Source organism: Engystomops pustulosus, chromosome 1 (genome assembly GCF_040894005.1).
Source record: "Engystomops pustulosus chromosome 1, aEngPut4.maternal, whole genome shotgun sequence".
Taxonomy (NCBI): Eukaryota; Metazoa; Chordata; class Amphibia; order Anura; family Leptodactylidae; genus Engystomops; species Engystomops pustulosus.
Window position 1 is genome coordinate 193,418,299 of NC_092411.1, and position 26,286 is coordinate 193,444,584.

At 43.2% G+C, this 26,286-nt stretch overlaps 1 protein-coding gene across 4 annotated transcripts in view; it reads left to right on the forward strand.

Annotated features, from left to right (window-relative positions):
* The window catches only part of ABCG2 (ATP binding cassette subfamily G member 2 (JR blood group)), a 118,504-nt gene that overhangs the window by 17,155 nt on the left and 75,063 nt on the right, over nucleotides 1–26,286 (forward strand). The window contains exon 1 of one of the 4 annotated variants that reach the window (XM_072116877.1): nucleotides 2,020–2,041. The exons of the other annotated variants lie outside the window; for them this stretch is intronic. The gene's annotated coding sequence lies outside the window, so the exon portion shown is untranslated. Of the gene's footprint in view, nucleotides 1–2,019; nucleotides 2,042–26,286 lie in introns of those variants that run through there. 4 annotated transcript variants of the gene reach the window in all.

Sequence of the window (26,286 nt, forward strand, 5' to 3'; positions counted from 1 at the left end):
AGCGTATATGCGCCGTTTTCTTTTACGGCTTTCACTAGGTTTTTTTAATTATAATTTTTTAACTTTTAATTTTTACTATTTTTCAGACTCCCTAGGGTACTTTAACCCTAGGTTGTCCAATTGATCCCACCATATACTGCCATACTACTGTATGGCCGCGGTCACACGTACTGCTAGGCGTCCGTTCATAGCGCGACTCTAGCACGCAGAGGGTGGTCCTCGGCCCGAACGCACTTGCATTTCCAGAGAATCGCACGTGATCGGCTTAGCGGAACGTGTGACCGCGGCCTTTGGCAGTATATGGGGATTTCCTCCTCATTCATTACAATGTGCTGATTGCACATTGTAATGAAAGGGTTAAAACGAGACCGCCTGTGGTCTTCGGAAGACCCGAGGCTGTCATTGTGACGGATCGCCGCTCCCCAATGACGCCACAGGGAGCAACGATCCTAGGCAAGATGGCGGCACCCATGTGCCACCATCTCTTTGAAGCCACTGGCAGCTTTGCCGGTGGCAATGTGCGGGTTAACACCAATAGCACCGATCGCGAGTGTTACCAGTAAGTCTTTGCTGCGATATGCAGTAAAGATTTACCGGCTATGGAGAGGGCTCAGCCCGTGAGCCCTCTCCTTTCACCCGCGGCCAACCCGTGATGTGCTATTATGTCACGGGTTGTGAAATGGTTGACCCTGGCTCTTTTCTGTTGGAAAATCTATACTTTCTAAGTAGTTTTATTAGTAATTTCTTGGACTGTGGTAAGAGATTCTGTGTAGTTTGTCTGTTCTCTTGTATTCACTCACCACTTTCCTGTCTGTTCCCTCTTGTCTGTGTTTATTTAATAGTAAGTGTTCTGTGGATCTACTCTGGCTCCCGTTATTCCTGTCCTCCCTATTGCCCTCCTCCCTGTATTCTGCCTGTGTGTCCGTGTTCATGCTGGGATTGCTAGTTTTACTTGGAGCAATTGTTTCGTTAGGGGGCCCAAATTTGGTAGAACAGACCCTAGTACCCTTTAGTCCATTTCCCTGCCATCTGTAAAGGTCTTTGTGTTCAGAGAGAGAAGTTGTCGGGTCCGGTGTTATCACCTGCAGGGAGGGACTAGCTTAGCCTTAGGATGATGCCAGGCATGGCGTTTTGAACCCGTTTTTGGTCCGTTTTTAAGCAGTTCGTTTTTTGAAAACGCATCCGTTTTGGATCAGTTTTAATGAAGATAATTGGTAAAAAAATTGCCAAAAACAGATGTGTTCTCAAAAAATGGACTGCTTAAAAACGGACCAGAACCGGGTTAAAAACGCCATGTGTGGCATCACCCTTGGAGTAAGGGACAGTTTTCCCTTTCCTGTTTCCATAGTTCTTGCAGCTCTATTTTTACGGTTTCCCGCTTCCTTCTAAATCATGACACATATGCATTTTTTGGTGCCCGGATTAGGGCACACCCCCTTTTCCAGTGTCCATGCCCATTTTCAGACAGGTTGGAGAACTGCCTGAAATTGGTCTAAAATCTTTAATAAGTTTGGCGCAGGTTGATAAATCTATGCCTTAAATCTGTTGGAAAGGCATAGCAGTTACGTCTTAATTTTCACCAAATTACCACTTTGTCATAAATATACCCAAAATGTCAAAATCACTTTGGTAAATTAAACCATTCAAAAATTATTACCCCATAAAGTGACACATATTCAATCTGAAAAATAGGGCTTGGTCCAAAAGGTCCTCATCTAACTGCAGATGAAGACTGCGTAAAACATGCATTTTCTTCAAGTTTTCATGTCTGCCAACCATTCATTTAACTCTTGCAAGCATTTTATCTGCGCTTTAATTGTGTTTTGTTTGGTAAAAACGAGAGTTCTGGGTTCTTTTTCTCTGTGGAGTGTGTAGTCTGCTGGTAATCCAGCATGAGAAGGACACTGCTTTATGCAAAACAAATGACATCAGTAGAGAAGAGGGGCAGGTTGTTAGGACAACCAGGTGCCTCAGGAGCCATCAATGCACATCCCGAGTTATTACGTCTACATGACGACAAGATTTACCTGCTGCGACTCAGGTAAGAAAGATGGGATTTCATCTTTTACAGCCACATGGCGGGACTAGTTCATCAAATTCCTATTTTCTGTAAAATATATTTGTTTATTGCCATGCTTCTGATAGCTGCTGTCTTGCTGATAATATGCAAGTTTCTTTGCGCTTTTTGCTATTGTTTTAATGATGTGACCCCAGCAGCAGTTGTTGAAGTGTAGAGACTGTATGTATCTAGTAGGCTACTGTAGACAATGAGATCTGCAACCTGATCTGTAATAATGTTCTAAAGAATGCCTTACCCAAGGTTATGTGTTTTGAAGATTTTTCCTTTCATTTCATGGTGTTGCCGAAGAGGGTGTAGAAGTTGCAGACATGACAACATTGATTAAATGGGGCAGCTTTCAGCAAATAACCAATATGGTTTGTGTAAGGAAAAGTTATACAATTTGTACAATTTATACAATATACATTCTGTATCAATTCCTTGTGGTTTTCTGGATCTCTGCTTGCTGTCATTCTATATGAAACTTTATTGCTTACTTCCAGTGGATAGAATTCTGTCCATGGTCAGACAGGTACACAACTCGTTATATCACACGGCTCCGAATGCTCTCTGTGATACTAACGAGCTGCGCACCTGTGTGACATCACATGACCATGGACAGATATCTATGTAAACATAGAAGCTTCCTATAGCAGGACAGCAAGCAGAGATCTAGCTAGAAAACTGTGAGGAATTGATGCAGAAAGTATAGTGGAAAATTGTATTACTTTTCCTTACACAAACCATATCAATTATTTGCTGAAAGTGGACAACCCCTTTAATAAAAGTGTCATTACGTAAGCCAGTGCACAGTTAGACTAGACAGTCTTATGCTGCATCAGATTTATCTGATGGGGTAGCAATGCTGCAGCAAGACGTGGCCTCTAGCAACCAGGGGACTATCTGCTCCAGTAAGAAGGGTAATGGGAGCACAGGCAAGGTCAGACAGGTGCTGGTAGTGGGAGATTCGATTATTAGGGGAACACACAGGGCAATCTGTCATAAAGACCGGGCATACCAAACAGTGTGTTATTTGCCAGGTGCTCGGGTTCGGCATGTTGCGGATCGGGTTGACAGATTACTGGGAGGGGGTGAGGAACCAGCGGTCATTGGCACTAATGACAAAGTAAGAGGTAGGTGGAAGGTCCTTAAAAATTATTTCAGGGATTTAGGCTATAAGCTCAGGGCAAAGACCTCAAAGGTAGTTTTCTCTGAAATACTACCTGTACCACGTGCCACACCAGAAAGGCAGCAGGAGATCAGGGAGGTAAATAAGTGCCTCAAAAGTTGGTGTAGGAAGGAGGGTTTTGGGTTCATGGAGAACTGGGCTGACTTTTCTGTCGGCTACAGGCTCTACAGTAGGGATGGGCTGCACCTCAATGGGAAGGGTGCAGCTGTTTTGGGGGGAAAAATGGCTAGAAGGTTGGAGGAGTGTTTAAACTAGAGACCTGGGGGTAGGGCAACTACACTTGTGCAGGGCAAATAGACAGTGTAGATAGATAGCTGGGAAGAGTCATAGTCCATGGGGGAGGGAGGGAGGCTGGAATGAGATTGGGGAATAAGAACGAAAGGAATACAGACAGGGAAAACCATATAAAGCGCATGTACACAAATGCCAGAAGCCTCACAAGCAAAATGGAGGAACTGGAACTCTTGATGTTGGAGCGGAAATATGATATAGTGGGAATCAGCGAGACATGGCTGGACAGCCATTACCATACTCCACCTTCTAATAACCCTGGACCGACTCGTAACACCATGTCTAACCATATTGTTGGGAATAATGATAAAAGTATATCTGGGGACAATGTCATTAATCTTACTAACATCGTGTTATCTTCCGATTGTATATCATTGCTTAAAAAAGGCCTTAATTTTGCCATCACTAATGTGTTTGATGAGGTGCAGTTTGAGATCGATTTATACAAGGGTATTCGTAAACTTAACTTAAAAAAAAAAAATTTTTCTGATAAAACTCTCACCCAGGGACCATTCAAAGATGGAGAAGTGCCAGCCATAGTTGGCCCACTTGGATTCTCCCCTCCGCACCTCCCACCTGATATGGATTTGGCAGCTATCAACTGTCTACTTAGTTTAGACACTACAGATACGGACGACATAATTCCCCCCGAGCCTTCGGTGCCTCCGACTGTAGAAGTAGAAACTTTCAAAAAAGGTGTTGGTTCCACGTTTTGTCCCCCCTTGCCTGCCGGCTCCCCTCTCGACTTTTTTTACCAACGCGTAAAGGAGGACGTCAAGGCTTTGGTGTACCCTCCTACCCCTAGCAATCTTTCCTCGGGCGAACTTTCCGCCCTCCGTTGGCTCAAGTCGCTAGATAGTATTATTTTTAAGCCGGCAGACAAGGGGGGAAACGTGGTAATCATGACAAAAGAATATTATAAAACTGAAGCTCACAGGCAACTCGGGGATGCCGAGACCTATACCCGTCTGCCCCACAATCCTACTCTCAGGTACCAAACCCGGCTACGTACCTTTCTTAGGAGGAGTGTGGAGCGGGGTATCCTATCTGAACAAACGGCCAGAAAACTATTACCCGAGCACCCCAGACATGCTGTCTGGTATTTCCTGCCGAAAGTGCACAAATCCCTCTCTGCCCCCCCTGGCCGACCCATTGTGGCCGGCATTGGGTCACTTACTGAACCTCTATCCCAGTACCTAGACTGGCTCCTTCGCCCCCTACTCCAGGAAATTCCGTCTTACCTCAAAGACACGAATGCATTTCTTAATATTGTAAAAGAGGTACATTGGGAAGAGGGCTATTCATTGGCGTCTATCGACGTCGAAAGCCTATATACCCGCATCCCGCAGGATTTAGGTGTCCAATGCATTCGTGAAATTCTTACGAACGCTCGTAGGAGTCCGGATTTTATTGACTTTGTCTGTGAGGGACTTAGGTTTGTGCTCTCCCACAACGCCTTCATGTTCGACGATGGGTGGTTTGTCCAGAGAACGGGCACGGCTATGGGTACACCTGTCGCGTGTACCCTTGCCAACTTGTTTCTCGCGTGTTTCGAGAACCGCCGTGTCTTTTCTCTGGGCAACCCATTCCTCTCGAGCCTGAAGGCTTTCCACAGATATGTGGACGATGTTTTCATCATGTGGGAGGGCACAGAAACGCAATTTTCTCATTTTGTTGACTATCTAAACTCTGATAATTTTATGAATATGCGTTTCACTGCTGTATATGGAGGAGCAGAATTAGATTTCCTGGATGTTAAGGTAAGGGTGGAGAATGGCGAGCTAAGTACTATGGCCTTTCGAAAAGCCACCGCCACGAACTCGCTTCTCCATTTCAATAGCCATCATCCTATGCACACTAAGAGAGGACTTCCCTACAGTCAGTTCTTACGATTAAAACGAATTAATAATAACGTAACACAATTTAAAATCCAGGCTGAAGAACTAAAAGATAGACTGAAAGCTAGGGACTACCCCGAACAACTAATTAATGAGGCTTACAACAAAGTGTTGGGTATGTCACGGAAGGAATTATTTCGGCCCAAAAAACAAATCATGACAGAGACCAGTGGTAACACTCACGCACAGACTAATGAAAATAGCCACGAGCGCGTGGTGTTCTCCTTCGAGTTTAGTCCCCATGAGAAAGTGATACGTGATGCCATTTTGAAGAATTGGAGCATTCTCAGGCTCGACCCACAACTGCAGGGCCTCACCGACACACGCCCGCACGTCGCCTTTAGACGTTCCCCTACTATTAGAAAGGCCCTCATCAGGAGTAATTTCCATACCCCAAAGTCTACATGGTTAGACAGATCAGTGCCTATAGGTAACTTTAGATGTGGTGGTTGTAGTAGCTGTATTTTCAATGGCCAATTAAAATGGATAAAATTTGGGGGTCATACACAGAAGGTTATGTCCTTTATCTCATGCAAATCTACATATGTAGTATACATTGTGTATTGTCCATGCAACTACTTCTATATAGGTAAACCATACGCAGATTAAATGTACGATTTTAGGAACATAAAAGGTCCATAAAAAATGGTAATGGTTGCCCACGTTTGATCGAGCATGTCAGAACTCATCACGATGGCAACCCGAACATTCTAAAATTTTCAGGTATTGAAGTAGTGGCGACGGATCCGTTAGGAGGCAACAGAAATAGAATCCTTATGCAGCACGAAAGTAGATGCATTATGAGGTTTAATGCCATGGGTTCTTTGGGCCTTAATGACAGAAATGATTTCAGCGTTTTTTTATAACGCATGTGCCCATACCCGTCCTATCCTATGCTAAACTCTGTACTTGTACGAGCTCTTTCGTGCTACCCTTATAACAGCCTATTTACTAGCGTTCCTTTATTTACAGTCGCATTTTTATATTTATCCTGTATTTTGTTTTTAAACTTTGACGCTTTTTAATATTTGTTGTTGATGCATTTGTCTCCCACCCGATTATGTGTACATTGTCTCCTTGACGACACCCACCTGCCTCGCTGCTTATATTCGGCGCGTCGCAGGTGGATGACGTAAACGGCTTGAAGATGCGCTAGTAAGCGCGAAACGGCCCGTCGCCGCATGGCTCCAGCGTCCCCCCTGTACTATCACGTCTGCTGAATAAAGAAAGTTGTTCCACAGACTCGGTGAGTGCCGCCTTACTTTGTTTGCTTACATATAGTAGCTATGACTGGGCTGTTACTGTAGATGGTTAAAGTCGTTTTAGAAAGCATCGTATAAATAAAAAAGGGGGAGGAGTTTGTTTATATGTGAATTCTTGCCTCAAGCCTGTCTTGCGAGATGACATCAGTAACGCAAATGCAAATGTGGAGTCCCTATGGGTGGAGATAAGGGGAGGGAAAAAGAATAATAAAATATTACTAGGGGTTTGTTATAAGGCTCCAAATATAATGGAGGCAGCAGAGGAAATGCTGATAAGTGAAATGGATGCGGCTTCAAAGCAAGGTGAAGTACTTATCATGGGGGACTTCAATTACCCAGATATTGACTGGGGGAAGAAACCTGCAGGTCCTTCAAAGGTAGCAGGTTCTTGTCAACAACAAAAGACAATTATCTGTCGCAACTAGTCCTGGAGCCAACAATAGGGGGGGGGGGGGGGGCACTGCTGGACCTTATCCTTACCAACAGGCCTGATAGCGTATAAAAACTACAGGTTGGGGGGAACCTGGATAATAGTAATCATAATATCATTGATTTTGTATTACGCTTTACTAAGAGCGTTAGGGAAGGGGCAACCAACACTCTAAACTTCAAGAGGGCAAATTTTTTTGCAACTAAGGGAAGACCTTAAAGGCATAGACTGTGACAATGTTTTCAAAGACAAAAGCCCCCCCAAAAAATGGGACTTTTTCTCATATATTCTGAAAAAGTCCTGTGAGAAACACATACCTTATGGGAAAAAGCATAAGAGGAACAAGAAAAAGCCAATGTGGCTAACTAGTCTTGTAAGGAAAGCAATAAGCGAGAAAGATAAGGCATTTAAGGTGCTAAAACGTGAAGGTAGCGATGAGGCATTACAGGATTATAGAGAGAAAAATAAATCCTGTAAAAAGCAGATAAAGGCCGCAAAAATAGAGACTGAGAGAAATATTGGCAGGGAGAGCAAAAATAATCCCAAATTATTTTTCAAGTATATAAATGATAAGAATCTAAAAACAGAGAGAGTGTGGTTCCCCTTAGAAATAACATGGGGGTCATGGTGGAAGGAGATGAGGAAAGGACCAATCTACTGAATGTGGCCTTCTCAACTGTCTTTACCCAGGAAAATCCCCTGGTGGAAGACAAAATGAGGAATAATGTAAATTATTTTTGGAATGTCAACAGTTTAACCAAGGAAGAGGTACGGCGCCGCCTCGCAACCACTAAGATAGATAAATCAACGGGGCCAGATGGTATACACCCCGGGTTCTGCATGAACTATGTACCGTGATAGACAGACCGTTATTTTTAATATTTGAAGATTCACTGAGGACTGGTTATGTTCCACAGGACTGGCGCATAGCAAATGTGGTACCAATATACAAAAAAGGATCAAAAAGCGATCCTGGAAACTACAGACCCGTGAGTCTAACTGCTGTGGTGGGGAAAATATTTGAGGGGTTTGTTAGAGATGCTATCCTGGAGTATCTCACTGTGCACAACCTTATAACCCAGCGTCAGCATGGGTTTATGAGAGATCGGTCCTGTCAGACTAATCTGATTGGTTTCTACGAGGAGGTAAGTTCAAGACTGGATCTGGGGGACGCTGTGGATGTTGTATATCTGGACTTTTCAAAGGCATTTGACACTGTGCCGCATAAAAGCTTGGTATATAAAATGAGACTTCTGGGAATAGGGGAAAATCTGTGTATTTGGGTAAGTAATTGGCTTAGTGATAGAAAACAGAGGGTCGTCATTAATGGCACATTATCAGATTGGGTTGACGTTACCAGTGGAGTGCCACAGGGGTCAGTATTGGGGCCCCTTCTTTTTAATATTTTTATTAATGACTTTGTAGTGGGTTTACACAGTCAAGTTTCAATAATACTAAGCTGTGTAAAGTAATAAATACTGAGGTCTCTGTAATAAATTACAGAGGGATTTGTGGAAGCTTGAGGAGTGGGCAGAGAAATGGTTGATGAGGTTTAATGAAGATAAATGTAAAGTTATGCACTTGGGCCATGGAAACAAAAAGTATAATTATGTTCTAAACAGTCAATTACTTGGTAAAACTGGAGCTGAAAAGGACTTGGGGTATTGGTGGATGGTAAACTTAATTTTAGTGACCAGAGCCAGGCGGTTAAATAAAATTATGGGATGTATCAAGAGAGGAATAGATTCTCATGATAAAGACATAGTTTTGCCCTTATACAAATCCCTGGTGAGACCACACATGGAATATTGTGTACATATTTGGGCACCAGTGTATAAAAAGGATATAGTAGAGCTGGAACGGGTGCAGAGGAGAGCAACCGGGATTATTAGGGGAATGGGGGGATTAGAATACAATGACAGATTACAAAATTTGGGATTATTCAGTTTAGAAAAAGGACGACTGAGGGGAGACCTCATTACAATGTACAAATACCTGAACGGACAGTACAAGGATCTCTCCAAAGATCTTTTTATGCCTAGGCCTGTGACCAGGACAATTGGGCATTCTCTGAGCCTAGAAGAGAGGCGGTTCTACCATCAACATAGACAAAGGTTCGTTACTGTACGAGCAGTGAGACTATGGAACTCTCTGCCGCAGGATGTTCTTATAGCGGACTCTATGTACATGTTCAAGAGAGGCCTGGATGCCTTTCTGGAGAGAAAAAATATCACGGGTTATGGGGATAAAACATTTATTTAATTCTTAAAGGTTGGACTTGATGGACTTGTGTCTTTTTCCAGCCTTATATACTATGATACTATGATAAAGTGTCTCATACTAAATGGTAAATCTGGCAACTCCTCATAAAGCAACTCCCTTTCTAGTACCATTTTGGAAAGGTGAATAGCAAGTCGTAAGCTACTCTTAGGTGTACTTTGTAAATCTGTCTAATGTGATATTCTGGTGGATGGTGCGCCTAAACAGTGTTGTATGTACCTTGATAAATCGACTGCATAGGTTACCATTACATGAAACTTGCAATATCGGGCCACAAAAAAAAAGAATGTATGTATATTAAGTGTCGATTCAAGACAGAAAATAATATATATCTTTTGTAAGGTTTTTATGTACTGATCCTACATGAACATGGGCTTCTAGCAATTCACAGGTGACATGTCTTCTCCATCAGTTCCAGAACTGTATGATGACTTTTCCTGGTCATTACTTATTGCTGCAGAACAGGGATGCAAAACCCTCAGCCTGCACCTTGCTGGCCGCCGCAGACCAATCAGTGCTTCCATGACTGATAACTGCCATGTACTTACCGCTCCCAGGACTTTTTCTGGTGTTCTTGACCCTGATGCTGCTTGTATGTGCCATTGTCTGGACCTAGAGCAGAACAATGGCTGAAGCAAAAGGGGCCTGAGAGCGTTGCAAACTTGTCATCCGTGTCCTCTGCTGCTCCGCACTGGATCCAGAGGCTCACTCTCCTTTGCGTCCTGATATTTTTGACAATACTCTTCATCTTCAATACAATCTATGACTTAACTTCCTTTTTTCTATTTCTTTGCTAATTTTAACCTTCTAAAATTGGAAAAGGTGAGCTGCACACACCAGAATGTTCTCAGCCACCAAGCCCTATTCCTATCCCCACATCCTAGTATACCACAAAGTGTGTAACTGGCTCCTGCACTTACATATGATGTCCCTCGTAGTGGCCCCTTCTCATTATAATGCCCCTTCCCACTTTGTATCATGCCGCTTTCCTAGCAGGGAAAGGGTGGGGGTAACACTTGCCCAAAGCTTTATTGAAAGACAGACACAGAAGGGGGAAAAATAAGGAAGGGAACCTAGCAAAAGTCCACTTCCTGGTTTGGTCCATTTGCATACTGTATGCGTGACCCAGAATCCCCTGTAAAAGTCCAAATCCAGTGAAAAGTGAGTGTTTTCTGGCGTTTGCCAGATAAACACACCCTGCATTTCCTAACACACCTAATCTAAGCAAAGTCCAGCATTTCATACAAAAGTCCTGAACTTGTGCAAAGCGTAGATGTCTTGTAAAGTCCAAAAAAGCGGCTTCCGCCTGGATTCTCCCTGAGGGAGGCGGTGGGCGCCCGGGGTGGCAAACCTAGCTCACAGCTGGGGGTCGAAATCCAATTAGGCGTTAGCCTGGCTTGCTCTTACTGTGTCCTCACAGTTAAGACATAGACTCCAGCTTAGGCACTGCAGCAGTGTCGTTGTTGTCGCTGCTGCTCGGTAAACCTTAGCAGAGGGGTTAGGAGCTTCCTGAGTGGGGCTTCTCCTTCTTGTCTCAATGTCTCCCTGCCAGTGAATAATCCAGCAGGCTGTTGAGGACAAGTCTGTAGCAGTCTGGTGTAGTCAAGGCTGTCTTGTGCTAAGTGAGGAGTCTCGTGGCGCACCAGATGGTGTCCTTACAGAAATTTTAAGGAGCCAGGTGACCTGGATATCCTCTATGGCATGAGTGCCCTGGAACAGCCCATAAAGCACAGTGTGGTGCGTCATGGAACTCCTTGGCACAGAGTCTTGGAAATGGGGCTCCAGGGCGTCCAACAGGCTCTGGCCAAAGGGGCACCCCTAAAACAAGTGCAGAGGAGTCTCCTCCATCCAGGGGCAATAGGGGGTGTTGCTCAGTCTTCGGGCATACGTGAAAGCCCGCAGGGGTAGCCCCCCTTGGATGGCCATCCACGATATGTCCTTGTGCTTGTTGAGCAGTCTGGCCCAGGACACGTTGGCCCAGACTGTCTGGGCCGTGTCCTGGGTGACTCCTGGGACAAATTCCAGCAAATCTTTGGCTCGGATGAGCTCGTGCACGGTCTTTGGTTTCCACTGATCGGGCTTGAGTCCCTCCAGTTGGTGCTCCCTCACGAAGCGGACGGCCTGGCCGTAGTACCAGGGTGCGTCCCACTTGTTCCAGCCGAGCCCCCTCCAGAGGGACAGGAGGAAAAAGCGGGACATGGACTTTCCCACAGATCTTGCTGAGTTCCTCAGGGTCCTGCGCACACAGTCGCAAACAAAGAAGATCCAGAGCAAAGTGGAGATGTCGGGGACACCTTTGCCCCCCTTGCTTGGCTCCTTGAACATGACCATGAGCCCCAAACAAAATGAAAAACGGTCCTGGTAACAGCCTTGCAGACGGGGGCCGGGGGCGTCCACGCCTGAGCCTCATACTGGAGTACGGGCAGCACCTCGTTACGCAGGACGAGCGTTTTCCCCTCCTGGGATGGATGGACGGAACTGAAAAAACCATTAATGTCTGAGGGAGCCATATTACAACAAGTAGAGTGGTAGACAAAGATGAGGAAGGCTATATAGAGAAGTGCAGCATTGTAGAGAGCTTTGTCAGTGATATGTTTAAAGAGGACCTGTCAACCCGAAAAAGACCCCCCCAAATGTGCCCCACCATAACCCTCTCCCAAGCCAGTTTTTTTTTTTTAATTTATGCTTGGAATGCTGGTGTAAACAGATCCGACCTCTTACCAAATAAGAGGTCAGATCCTTGTATCTTGTGCGCTGCAGTCGGGTTTATTCATAAGGGGGCCAGCCGACACTCCCCCAGCACGCCCTTGTCAGCTAGGACCAATAGGAGAAGCCGGCAGCATCGCATATATTGCGTAATCGCTGCTGGCTCTCCGTGATGCAGCCGCGCTGTACTGACAGCGGAAGCGGCCATGCTTATTCACATTGTTGGCCATTGTGATAGCATGCACTTTAAATAGCTGATTCCTTTTGGGGCTTCTACAGTATTTACTCATTGACACCAGAATTACTTATTGCATCCCATTTAGTCTTTTGTGTCTGTGTACTTGTTACACGTTTTAAGTGTTTTTAAATTGGTCAGTGTTTGTCAAAATATTTGGTATGTGTAAATAAAGTTTGATATTTTGCTTATAGTTTAGTTGTTTTGACACACTTGTCTTGTACAAATTTGATTGTTTTTTGTGTCTACAAAGCAACCCATGCACATTTGCTGTGCAGGACCCACACCTTTTGTCGTAGACTATTATACTTCACATCATTATACAGACTCAGTCAAACACTGGGGACCGTGGCTGTGCCTCCCACTCATGAATAAGCTGGACAGCTTGAATATGCTAATGACTCATTGGTCATTGGCATACAGCTTTAGGACCTCATTGCTTAAGTTTGTAGAGGGACAATGAAGGGATAGAGGCAATAATTTCTAATGGCATTTTATGAAAATATATTTTGTTTTATATTTAGTTTAATTTGCCTGAAGGGTTCTCTTTAAGTAGTTCACTGAAGTGAACAGGCAACCAACAGAGTAGGTGGTGTAGAGCAGTGGTCCCCTGCCCAGCCCCCATTGTTCTGTCCCCTGCCCAGCCCCAGCCCGTTGTACTGTCTGCAGCGCAGTTCCCATAAAAATTAAAAAACTCTATACTTGCCTCTGACGCTCCTCTTCTCCCGCGGCTCCAGGTTCTTCTTTGGCCCGGCTTCCTAGCAGATGACCAGCGGCGCCTATGCGTGCTGCCAGTGCATACACAGGATGACGTGGCCGATTAAGACATAGGGGCACATTTACTTACCCGGTCCCGTCGCGATCCCGCGGTGCATTGTCTGACAAGGATTCGGGTCTGCCACGATTCACTAAGCTCAAGCGTCCGAGTTTCTGCATCCTTCGCTTCTGCAGCGTGGTCCTCCGGAGTTCACCTGCTTCTTCCCGGTGCCTGTAAGTGCGTGTCTTGCAACACAATTCTAAATGTTAAATCCTGGTCCGATGGCCCGCCCCGCGATTGCTGTCGCATGCAAGCCGGCGAGCCAAAGTCCCAGGACAATTCACAGCAATAGGGCCATTGGCCGTCTGCTGGGAAGCCGTGGGGCAAAGAAAAACCTGGACCTGCGGGAGAAGAGGAGCATCAGCGGTAAGTATAGAGTTTTGTTTTTTTAAGTTCTTTTGGCCGTGGCCCGGTGGTTGAAGACCTCTGCTGTAGAGGGATTCTAGTAATGGTTGAACAGAAAGATGAACCTGGCGGCTGTGTTCAGAATTTAGATTTTCGAGAGGAAGACAAAAATTTATAAGGGAAACAATCAGAGTTCATGCTTTCACATTCAGAAAAAGGCAGGCTGTTTTTCTGTAACGGGGTTAACCATAAAAATGTTTTTTTGATTTTAATAGAATAGACATTTTCAACCCCACAGACCATTTTTCATTTTTGCCTTCCGTTTTTACTCCCCTACTTCAATAAAATCCATAACTTGCTGTTGTGATTTTTTTTTACTGGTCATTTTTTTCTTCAGTTATTTTCTGTGCAGTCCCAGTGACAAATCTTCTTTATTTGTTGGGTCAGTACAATCACAGAAATACAAAAGTCTCTAACTTTTGCTATGTTTTAATAAATTAAAATAATGCTTTTATTACCCAAAATGTTCGATTATTGTTTTTTTTTAATTTATTCATAACATAGCGATCAGCACCAACATTAAAGTGATGTTGCCCCTTTCAGCCTCTTGGTGTGACTATTTTTAGATATAAGCTATTCGATATGACAAATTAAAAAGTGCCTACATGCTAGTTCTACAAAAAGAGTGTACAAAGTTTTTTGCAGGAAATAAATCAAGATAAATGTTTTAACCCCTTACCAAAGCGTGACATATCTATATGTCACAAGTCGGCTGCAAGTGTATGGAGAGGGCTCACAGGCTGAGCCCTCTCCATATATATTGCAGCAAACACCCACTGGTAACACACCGATTGTGGGTGTTAACCCTTTAAATGCTTCTGGCAAAGCTGCCAATGGCATTTAAATCCCAGTGGTGTGTGGGCACCACCATCTTGGATTTGATTGTCGCCCCCTGTGAAGTCATCGGGGAGGGGGGGGGGGCAGCGATGAATTTTACTCATCACACGATTTGTACATTTTAAAAGATGACGTGTAAAATCCACATATTCTGTCATACTGTAGTATGGGAGTATATGGTAGAAACCTAGGGTTAAATAAAAGAACAATATATATGTGTGAAGAACACATTGCAGATGTATTTAAACATCTGCAATTTGTTCTTCACACACATATATATTGTTCTTCACATGCTATTTTGGGCGCACCGTTCCGCGCGTATCTCCCGACAAGTAAGCAGATGTGCCGAACATCTGTAATCTATTCTGCACTGTGTTCTGCACTGTGTTTTTCTCTTAAATGATCCTGTGTTCACTGTGTTCACTGTTTTTATTCTATTCTTCACTGTTCTTCACATCTGCTAACTTGTCGGGAGATAATATACACGGGGAACAGTGAAGAATAGATCGCAGATGTTTGCAACTTATCAGAAGACATTATTTTTCAATTAAATAACACATTTTAATCCCAAACCATGGTCCCTTTGAAAAATGCTCGAGTCTCCCATTGACTCGCGCGTGAAAAATGCGCCGAAAACGCAAAAAAACCGCTAACAACACGCGCGTGAAAAACGCAAAAACGCTAATTACTCCAAGGAAAAATGGAACAAAAACGCAGCCAAAAACGTCAGTTTTTCATGCATTGCACTCTGACGTGAAATGCAACGCTAGTGTGGAAGGGGCCTTAGTCTAGGAGATTTTAGATGAAGGTCAGATTGGAGATATGTCAGCAGTTAGATATGGCCAGATCACGGAAGCATTTTTCAATAGTGGGGTTATAACCGCATACTGAAAAGAGAGCACGGTCTCTTGCGGCGCTGGGGACCTAAGTTACAGGGTCAACATCTGCAAAGAGTTTGTGTTTGTGTGGGTTTCCGCCAGGTCCTCCGGTTTACTCCCACACTCCAAAAAACATACTGGTAGGTTGATTATATTGTGAGTCCCATTGGGAACAGGGATCAATATAGCTAGCTCTGTGTAGTGCTGCGTAATCTGTGTGCACTAGGAATTATGTTTAATGTTATTAACCTTCGATATCAGCAGGCGCAGGTAGAGGTCTCTGCAGTTTTCTATTGCTCCCGCGCTAGAAGAGAGATGTGGTTTATTACTGATTCTCCCTTCTCCGCTCCCCCTAGCTTCAGGCTGAAGTAGCGCCATGCAGAGAGGAGCATGAGCCTGCACTGCGGCTGGCACTGTAGACTCGGCGGTCAAGTGACCGCCGGTTAAGAAGGGGTAATCCGGCCTAGTACAGCTCTTATAAGCATCATCAGTGACAGGTGGTGGTTTTCCTCTGTTACAGGGGCTCTTAGAGATGCCCCAGTTACAAGGGGAAACTTGTAAAAAATAAAAAAAAAATGTAATGATCACATAAATATGCCTCGGTACGGCGGGCACACCTGTGTCTGAATGTAGCCTTAAAGTTGTACTTAGTTGATTTGTATATACAGCTTTCTATTGGCGATTGTAAATTTAGGAGTGGATATCTTGAGTTCCTTTGAGCATCCATACACAATTAATATCATAGGGGAAACTCTCCTGTTTAATACGACACCAGAATTTTGTTTCTAGGTGCAATGGTTCAGGAGATGTAGGCGCTTGAAGCGTTCCCCCATCCAGATGGTCACCTGAAGGCAGAATCAAGAAGGAGCTGCAGGAAACACTTTCACTTTTCATTATTGCAGAAGAACATGCACCCTCTGCATCTGTAGCTAAACCTGGAAAAGGGTGATGGAATAATGCTCTACATATTTATAACATAGTTTGGTAAAAGTTACTACTTTTTAAAAAACACATTAATTAGAAAATGTTATGAAATTGCCATTTGTAGTCAATTATTGGCAAATTTTAAATTAAATGTAATTATTAAATCTATGGTATCAAGATAAAGTCTCACATGTCTTGAAAAAAACGAAGTTAAATTTGTTATTATATGTAATGCTTTTCCACAGATATCATCATGTAAAGAAGTGCATAGCAGAACGTCAACAATTTACTTGGTTCTTGGACCAATGAATGGTTAAAAAAAACCTGAAAATGTCCCCAGGAGTCTTTTATGACCACAAGGGGGGACAAATAAAGTAAACACATTAAAAGTAAAACATTGTTATAGTCCGTTTGCCTGAGACTATACATATTATATATCAAAAGGACCAAAATAAAATAGGAAATTCATTAATAATATTTATTTTGAGTTAAATTGGAAATTAAAAAAATATGTACTACAAATTATAAAAAAGCCAACTTTTAACCCCAAATAAAACGTAATAAATATTTTTTTTCCATTTTTTTCCATTTTTAGTTTTAACTAGCTCTATGTGTCCCCAAAAAACTCGCAAAAAATTTTAAGGTAGCACCTAAAACAAAAAAGGTATGGCCCTTAAACCATCACAAAAATTAGCTGAAAATGCCTGGTCACTAGAGCCTTTTGAGGCCGCTTTACTAAGGGGTTAAAAGAAGAAAGGGTTAAATATTTTAGTACTAACAGTAGTTGGGGAGAGAGACTGGGCAAGGTGTCACTAACACAGGTAGTTAGGCAGTCATTGAGAAATTACTATGATTTTGTGTGAGAGGGTAATATTGAGCAAGGAGTATGGGAAAGCAGAGGATCTGTCTAGAAAATGGAGTGTACATTTGTACCATGGAGAACAGAAGAAGAGTGAAGAAATCAGACAATACCCTTATGAGGCTAACTGAGTATATTTGATGGTAAGCTTTCGACAATACTAGTTCTTTTCGTCAGACGTTATGTTATGCATGAAACAGAAAATTCATAGCATTTTATAAACAGTAAGCAGCGATCATCAAAGGATATTAAAAAAACTCGAACACAACAGATTGATAAATAAAGTGACATCTTATTTATGACAGAATGCCAAGAAACACTAAAAACCTGTGACACAGGACAAGAGAGCCCTGGCTCTTATCTGCTTGTGGCCTCCAGGTCAGAGATAGAAGGTCATAGAGCTGGCATGAATGTTAAGACCACTTTGTAGGGTTGAATCTCTGTATTTATATTCCTTTCCCTCTGTGTCTTGAAATGTCCAAGTAAAATACTAATCTGCAAGTCTTCCATAGTACGGTCTTCTTGGGAGGAATGAGCAGCCTCTGGGGGATTTTTCCTTTCATTTTTTATATCAGAACATTGCAGGTTCATGCGCTGATGGAGTCTTTGGCATGTTTCTCCAACATAAAGTCCTGTGGTTGGACACTGTTCACACAGAATATGGTATACTACATTAGAAGACCTGCAGGAAAACGCCCCCTTGATCTTAGGTTCCTGCTGTAATTGAGGTACAGATACATGGTCACCCATGCGACTGTGCAGACACGTTTTGCAGGCCGGGTAAGGTACCATTTTCTGATGGGGTCTGAGGGTACTCCAGACAACAAGTTGTTTCAGGTTTGGCGATTACCAGAAGGAGAGGAGGGACTTGGAATATTTCTTTTAGTCTTATCTTTATCTCTCACTTGGAGAGGTTCTGTACCTATATCAATGCGTTCAAGGTGTGCACCAAGGTATGCCAATCTTTTTATGACTGAACTGGAAGGTGCTTACTTATCTACATGCACCACAAAACCCATGATCTACGTCCGTTATATTGATGACATTGTGATCATCTGGACTGCAGGTGAGGAGGCCCTGCTTTAATTCCATGAGGGCTACAACAACTTTCACCCCACCATCAATCTGAAACTAAGCTATTCAGATAAGGAGATAAACTTTCTGGATACCGCAATACAAATTAAAGACAGCCGCTCAACCACAACAATATTCCATAACCCAACAGACCGAACAGCCTACCTGAGAAATAACAGCTTCCACCCCAAACATACCAGACAATCTACCATATACAGCCAGGCTATCCACTACAACCAGATCTGCTAAGACAAAACAGACCTGGAAAAACACCTCCTGGAGCTCAGGTCTGAATTTCTCCAGTCAGGCTACTGACTAAAAGTGACTGACAACCAAATAAGCAAAGTAGAAGGGTCACCAGGAAACATTTACTCACATATAAGGAGACCCAACAGGAGGCCAGTGTACCGCTAGTAGTCACTTACAGTCCACAACTGGAGATCCTATGTCATATTGCCAAGGAACTCCAACCGAAGACTAATAGAAATATTCCCAGTCCCTCCTCTCCTGTTCTTCCGGCAAACACCAAACCTGAAACAACTTGTTGTACAGAGTGGCCTGAGACCCCCATCAGAAAATGGTACCTCACCCTGCCTGCAAAATGTGCCAGCCCATTCGCACAGGTGACCATGTACCTGTTCCTCAATTACAGCAGGAACAGAAGATCAATGGGGCGTTTTCCTGCAGGTCTTCTAATGTGGTCTACCTTATTATGTGTGAACAATGTCCAAAGACAGGCCTTTATGTTGGGGAAACATGCCAAAGATTCCATCAGCACATGAACTTGCACCGATCTGATATTAAAAATGAAAGGAAAGATCTCCCAGAATCTGCACATTTCTCCAGAGAGGACCTTACTATGTAAGTTTTGCAGATTACTATTTTAATGGGACTTTTCAAGACACAGAGGGAAAGGAAAGAATATGAGTATAAATAAATACAGAGATTCAGCTCCTTACAATGTGGTCTTAACATTCATGCCAGCTTCATGACCTCCTACCTCTGACCTGTAGGCCACAAGCAGATAAGAGCCAAGGCTCTCTTGTCCTGTGTCACAGGATTTTAGTCTGTTTATTGCAGTCCTGTAATAAATAAGATGTCCCTGTATTTATCAATCGGTTGTGTTAAAGTTTTTTTTAATATCCTTTGATGATCACTGCCTAGTGTGTATAAAATGCTGGGAATTTTCAGTTTCACGCATAACATCACGTCTGACAACTGAGAACTGGTATTCTCGAAAGCTCACCATCAAATATACTCAGCCTCAAAAAGGTATCGCCTGATTTCTTTCACTCTTCTTCAGAAAAGGGATGACTAATTCCATATAGATGTTATCAGTTCTGTATTTATAGTGAGAAGCTATGCTTTAATTCTGGTTGTAAGGACAAAAAAAGTTTGGTTCATTAGCAGTGGAGCAACAAAAAGTTAACTTACCTCTCTGTTTTGCATTGTTCTTATATGGCGCCTTCAATCCCCATAGGCCTTTATTTGTTCGCAAACAGTTTTTGTGTACAGAGGCTAATATTGATGGGAGGTGCCACACTGGGTTGGAGCATCCAGCATTCGTTTATAATAAAAGGCTCTGGCTGCTAGAATGTTTTTCCTCCATTACATTGAACGGAGAATGGAACTTGCGAAACGCAGATGTGATGTAAAGAAAAGTACCCAGGAATCTAGTTTACACCTAATTTTCTAGGGAGATCCAATAAAATGGCTGACTATGTTAAGAACACATTTTGCCACTAGATGGAGACAATACCCAGGTTTTAAGATGGGCGAGAGGCATCATATGAATACCAAATTTGCGTTGAAAAAAAAAAATGATTCTGTCCATTGAGATAACCTGTATGCTGAATTTATAATGGCAGTAATAACTCATCACAAAAATCTGGTCTAGATGAAGGTGTATTGTGCTCAAAGAGATGACATTTGCGAGTTTGTTGCTATGGCTGGTAGTGTCTATTGCGTTGCATTTAGGTTTGATACATTTATTCTTTCATGTTCTCCTATTACTGCTTTCTCATTCCACTGTTTTAAATTTGGAACATAATGGGGCACATTTACTAAGGGTCTGTAGGACGCATTTCTGTCAGGTTTCCCGAATTTTTCCATTTTGCGCTGAATTGCCCCAGGTTTTTGGCGCATGCGATTGGACTGTGGAGCAAGGGTCAAAATTAACGCTGTACTTACCTTTCCGACACCCCCCACAGGTCCTCTTCAGCTCTACAGAAATATTAGACCAGTGACCATGTACATCAACAGTATATATACATGGTACCCACCCAAGTCCACTTTTATAATCACATGTATATTGAATACATTCTAGCTCACCCCCCGACAAAAACTTGCAATACCACTTTCATTTATTTCCTCTCTAGACATAGCAAGTTATTTTTTGTTGTTCTTTTCTATAGCAGAATAGAGAAACAGAAATAAAGCTGATGCCAACTCACATATTTTTGTCTAGACTGAATAAAATGTATTACCGTATATACTTGAGTACAAGCTGACCTGAATATAAGCCGAGGCCCCTAATTTTACCACAAAGAAAAATGGGAAAAACCTATTGACTTGAGTATAAGCCTAGGTTGGGAAATGCATTGCTCACAGCCTTCCACCAGTATATAGCTAGCCAGCCCCTGCCCCCCAGTATATAGCCAGCCAGCCCCCTGCCCCTCAGCCAGCCCCTAGCGTATATAGCCTGCCAGCCCGCCCCCAGCGTATTGCCCGCCAGCCAGCCCCCAGTATATAGCCAGCCATCCGGCCAGCATTGGAAAAGTGAGTAAAGAGTTTATTTCTTCATATACCTGAGGATTAAAATTGTGATGAAAAACTGGGCTTTATACTCGAGTATATACGTTATTTATGAGCTGAGAAAGGACTATGTCTGCAGCGGTGAACACGGTTCTCATTTGTGAACAATGAAATAAAATCTACTGGAACTGTTACATATTTTTTTATTTACACAGTGATATGCCATGAACACAATCTAACAACATACATAACCTTATGGGACCCATTTCCTATGTTTAACCATGGCATTTGTCTAGATAAGCAGTTCAAAGGACAGAAAATAAGTTGATAAGAATTCAGGTGGTGTAGGAACGTAGGGAAAAAACAGTAAAGGCTTATATAGTACTAACTTTTTTACTGTGTTGTACATATTTTTTAATCCTTAAATATGGGGGACATTTACTCATTTTAATACACCAGATTTAGGGCTGCAGTTTTGCTAAATCACTGATGTAAAAGCATTGTGCCGGATTTATTGGCGTACACCTGTCCTGCGCGATCTCCCAAAGTGCATTGTTCGACCAGAATGCACATCTGCTGCGATTCAAGAAGATTGTGTGCCCGATTTCCTGCATGTGTCGATTCCCCGATCAGGTCCGCCGGAGTTCACCATTTTCAATTTTAAAGACAGTGCAAAATTTTGGTCTACAACGTCAACTAGGAGGTAGAAAAATATCTGCCAAATCTATCACACAGTCCATGATGAAAAATCTGGTACATCTTTTGCCTGACTGCCTGCTCTGGTTCAACAATGTCTAAGGCTTCATGAATAACATCCCTAATTATATTCCGCGAATCCATTGACTACTTTAGGTTTAATTAATCCGCATGTGAGAAAATATTTTTGCATACTGCAATTTCTTTTATCTCACATTCTGCACAAATCGGACAGACCCATAGGGGGATATTTATTGTATGATCGCCCCGCCGCTGCAAATTCGCAACCCGATACATCAAGAGGCTTCGGCCTCTTGATGTATCGGGCTGCCAGCAGCGCAGCGTCTATCCTGGGCCTGGCGTAGAAAAAAACGCAGCCGGTGACTTTTCACGTATGAAAAGTCGCCGGCAGCAGCGAGTGCGCAGGCGCGGGGACAGTAACGCCCCGCGTTGGCCCACTCCCGTCCGCACCCCCCCCTTCACGCCCCACTGGAGTGAAGGTGGCGGATTTGGGAATAGAATCGCAAAAGCTAGCAATAAGCTAGCATTTGCTATTATTTCAGGGCCTCTGCGCCACTGGCGGTACGCAGAGGTCCTGATCAATATCCCCCATTGAATCAATGTTTCAGAAAAATCTGTTTGGGTCCTACCCCCCCCCCCCCAAGTAACACATGCAATCGGTGTTAACTCTTTAAATGGTGTCTGCAAAACTGACTGGTGGCATTTAAATCAATGTAATGCATGCAGGCAGTGCTGCGCCATTTCGGGGGATAGAGATGCGCCCCATTACATCATCGGGGAGCTCCTATCCTCCCGATGGTATGTGAGAGCTGCCGGGCATGAGCAAAACTGACTTGAATGCTGCTTGCGGTTTTCCTGCTGACAAGTTAATGCCAGTGATCAGAATCAGTCGCTGCCATTAACAGCAGAGGGGTTTGGCACAGCTGAACCCGGGCCCGAACTCTGACTGTGTTCGGGGGAACCGCACCTGCAATGTTCAGTACAGGTCCACTCATCACTAGTCTATTAATTGTCCAATTAATCATATTACGCAGTGCATTCTTCTGTTATTTGTGCTACCATATCATCCAAAATATAGATCCAGACTGTGTTGGTAATAATTATATTATCGTCCTATAGAAAACCTGCAATTATGTGCACATAAAACAACTAAACATTTCTGTGTAGCACTTAACAATGTTCACCATAACAACATTTAAAGATGTTGGAGCACTTCGAGTGCATTAGATGCATAATATCCAGTCCTGTTTACAGAGTGACTTCAATGAAAATTATATTACTGATGTATCTACAGTTGTGTAACTAGATGCAATAGGCCTTAATAGCACGGCAATGAAACAATGCTGAAACACACTATTTCAAAGGTCGAAGAGTTCACAGGAAGCAAGCAGCCACCAACCAATGTGTGTATACAGAGTACGTGTTTTGTAACAGTGACTTGCAGCCAGCATACAGTCTCTTATAGGTGTCACTTGGCTTTGTTCTCGCACGCAATAGAGGATTGACTTGTTTGAATGAATGTTAAGAATCCTGGGGTTGTGACAATGTTTCCTCCCTACAGATACAATACTACAGAACTACAGGTGACTTGTGCTATAAGCTTGTATAAGTCATAACACTTTTTTTTTTCCTACTTCCCAGGTATACCTATTTCCAGACTAACTGTTTATTTTCCCTCTATTAATTTTATTAACAGTCATATATCCTGGTTTCTATATTTAACTGGTTAAGGACCGGGCCCTTTCCCGTTTTTTCATTTCCATTTTTCACTCCCCACCTTCAAAAATCTATAACTTTTTTATTTTTACACGTAAAAAGCTATGTGATGGCTCATTTTTTGCGTAACAAATTGCACTTCATAGTGATCACATTGAATATTCCATGCCATGTACTGGGAAGCGGGAAAAAAATTCCAAATGCAGTGAAAATGGTGAAAAACCGCATTTGTGTCGTATTCTTGTGGGCTTGGATATTACGGCTTTCACTTCACGCCACAAATGACGCATCTAATTTATTCTTTGGGTCAGTACGATTACAGGGATACCAAATTTGTATAGGTTTTATAATGTTTTCATACATTTACAAAAATTAAAACCTCATGAACAAAATATTTTTTTTTTTTTGCAGTCTTCTTGTGCTTATAACTTTTCCATACTTCATTGTATGGAGTTGAGGGTGGTGTCATCTTTTGCGACTTTTGATGATGTTTTCAATGATATTATTTTTAGGACTGTACGACCTTTTGATCACTTTTTATAGAATTTTTTATTTTTTTTTAAATGGCAAAAAAGTGCCAGTTTTGACTTTGGACGCTATTTTCCGTTACGGGGTTAAACGCAGTGAAAAACCGTTATTATATTTTGAAATATCAGGCATTTTCGGACGCGGTGATACCTAATGTGTTTATGATTTTTACTGTTTATTTATATTTATATCAGTTCTAGGGAAAGGGGGGTGATTTGAATTTTTAGGTTTTTTTATTATAATTTTTTTTTTTAAACTTTTTTTTATTTTTATTTATACTATTTTTCAGACTCCCTAGGGTACTTTGATCGATCCTACATATACTGCCATACTACAGTATGGCAGTATATGGGGATTTTACTCCTCATACATTGTAATGAATGGGTTAAGCCGAAGTAGCTTCGGGTCTTCGTGAGACCCAAAGCTACCATGGCGACGGATCGCCGCTCCCCGATGACGTCACGGGGAGCGGCGATCCTTGGAAAGATGGCAGCGCCCATGCGCCGCCATCAGTTTGAAGCCGCCGGCAGCTTTGCCGGCGGCAATCAGCATGAAAGACCCTTGTAATTGGTGCCGGCACCGATCACGGGTGTTACCAGTAAGCCTTTGCTGCAATATGCAGCAGAGACTCACCAGCTATGGAGAGGGCTCGGCCCGCGAGCCCTCTCCATGCATCGGAACGCGACCGCCGCCGTGAATACACGGCGGGCGGTCGCAAACCGGTTAAAGGGGTATGATACAAAATCCATGCTATAAATAAATGAATATAACAAAACTCAATGTTATTAGTCACAAAATTGAGCTTTTAGTTCGATTTTTTTGGCCTCTCTAAAGTAGGCAAAGTTATAACCAAATTGGCCATCACTGGAGACTACAAGTCCCATGATCCTTTAGTTGTCAGCAGTGGCGTAACAAGACCAGTGGGCCTCGATGCAAACTTACAATCGGGACCCCCATATACCTACTCCCTTAATGCGACCCCATATATACATGTCCCACAGACATCACCGACCACTTTATTAGGTACACCATGCTAGTAACGGGTTGGACCCCCTTTTGCCTTCAGAACTGCCTCAATTCTTCGTGACATAGGTGCTGAAAGCATTCCTCAGAGATTTTGGTCCATATTGACATGATGGCATCACACAGTTGCCGCAGATTTGTCGGCTACACATCCATGATGCGAATCTCCTGTTCCACCACATCCCAAAGATGCTCTATTGGATTGAGATCTGGTGACTGTGGAGGCCATTTGAGTACAGTGACCTCATTGTCATGTTCAAGAAACCAGTCTGAGATGATTCCAGCTTTATGACATGGCGCATAATCCTGCTGAAAGTAGCCATCAGATGTTGGGTACATTGTGGTCATAAAGGGATGGACATGGTCAGCAACAATACTCAGGTAGGCTGTGGCATTGCAACGATGCTCAATTGGTACCAAGGGGACCAAAGAGTGCCAAGAAAATATTCCCCACACCATGACACCACCACCACCAGCCTGAACCGTTGATGCAAGGCAGGATGGATCCATGCTTTCATGTTGTTGACGCAAATTCTGACCCTACCATCCGAATGTCGCAGCAGAAATTGAGACTCATCAGACCAGGCAACATTTTTCCAATCTTCTACTGTCCAATTTCGATGAGCTTGTGCAAATTGTAGCCTCAGTTTCCTGTTCTTAGCTGAAAGGAGAGGCACCTGGTGTGGTCTTCTGCTGCTGTAGCCCATCTGCCTCAAAGTTGGACGTACTGTGCATTCAGAGATGGTCTTCTGCCTACCTTGGTTGTAACGGGTGGCGATTTGAGTCACTGTTGCCTTTCTATCAGCTCGAACCAGTCTGCCCATTCTCCTCTGACCTCTGGCATCAACAAGGCATTTCCGCCCACAGAACTGCCGCTCACTGGATGTTTTTTCTTTTTCGGACCATTCTCTGTAAACCCTAGAGATGGTTGTGCGTGAAAATCCCAGTAGATCAGCAGTTTCTGAAATACTCAGACCAGCCCTTCTGGCACCAACAACCATGCCACGTTCAAAGGCACTCAAATCACCTTTCTTCCCCATACTGATGCTCGGTTTGAACTGCAGGAGATTGTCTTGACCATGTCTACATGCCTAAATGCACTGAGTTGCCGCCATGTGATTGGCTGATTAGAAAGTGGCCGGTGAGTGTATATTACCTTGTATACTCTACACACAATGGGGAACATTTACTTACCCGTCTTGCGCGATTTACGAAAGTGCATTGTCCGACCAGAATGCACATCTGCATCTGTCGCTTCCCTGCTCAGGTCCGTCAGAGTTCATCTTCTTCTTCCTGGTGTATGTAAGTGCATTGTCTTGCGACACAAGTTAAATCTTGCGCTCAGTCCGATTAAGTTGGATGTATGGCCCGCCCCCAATTTCTGTTGCATGAAATCCAGCTCAG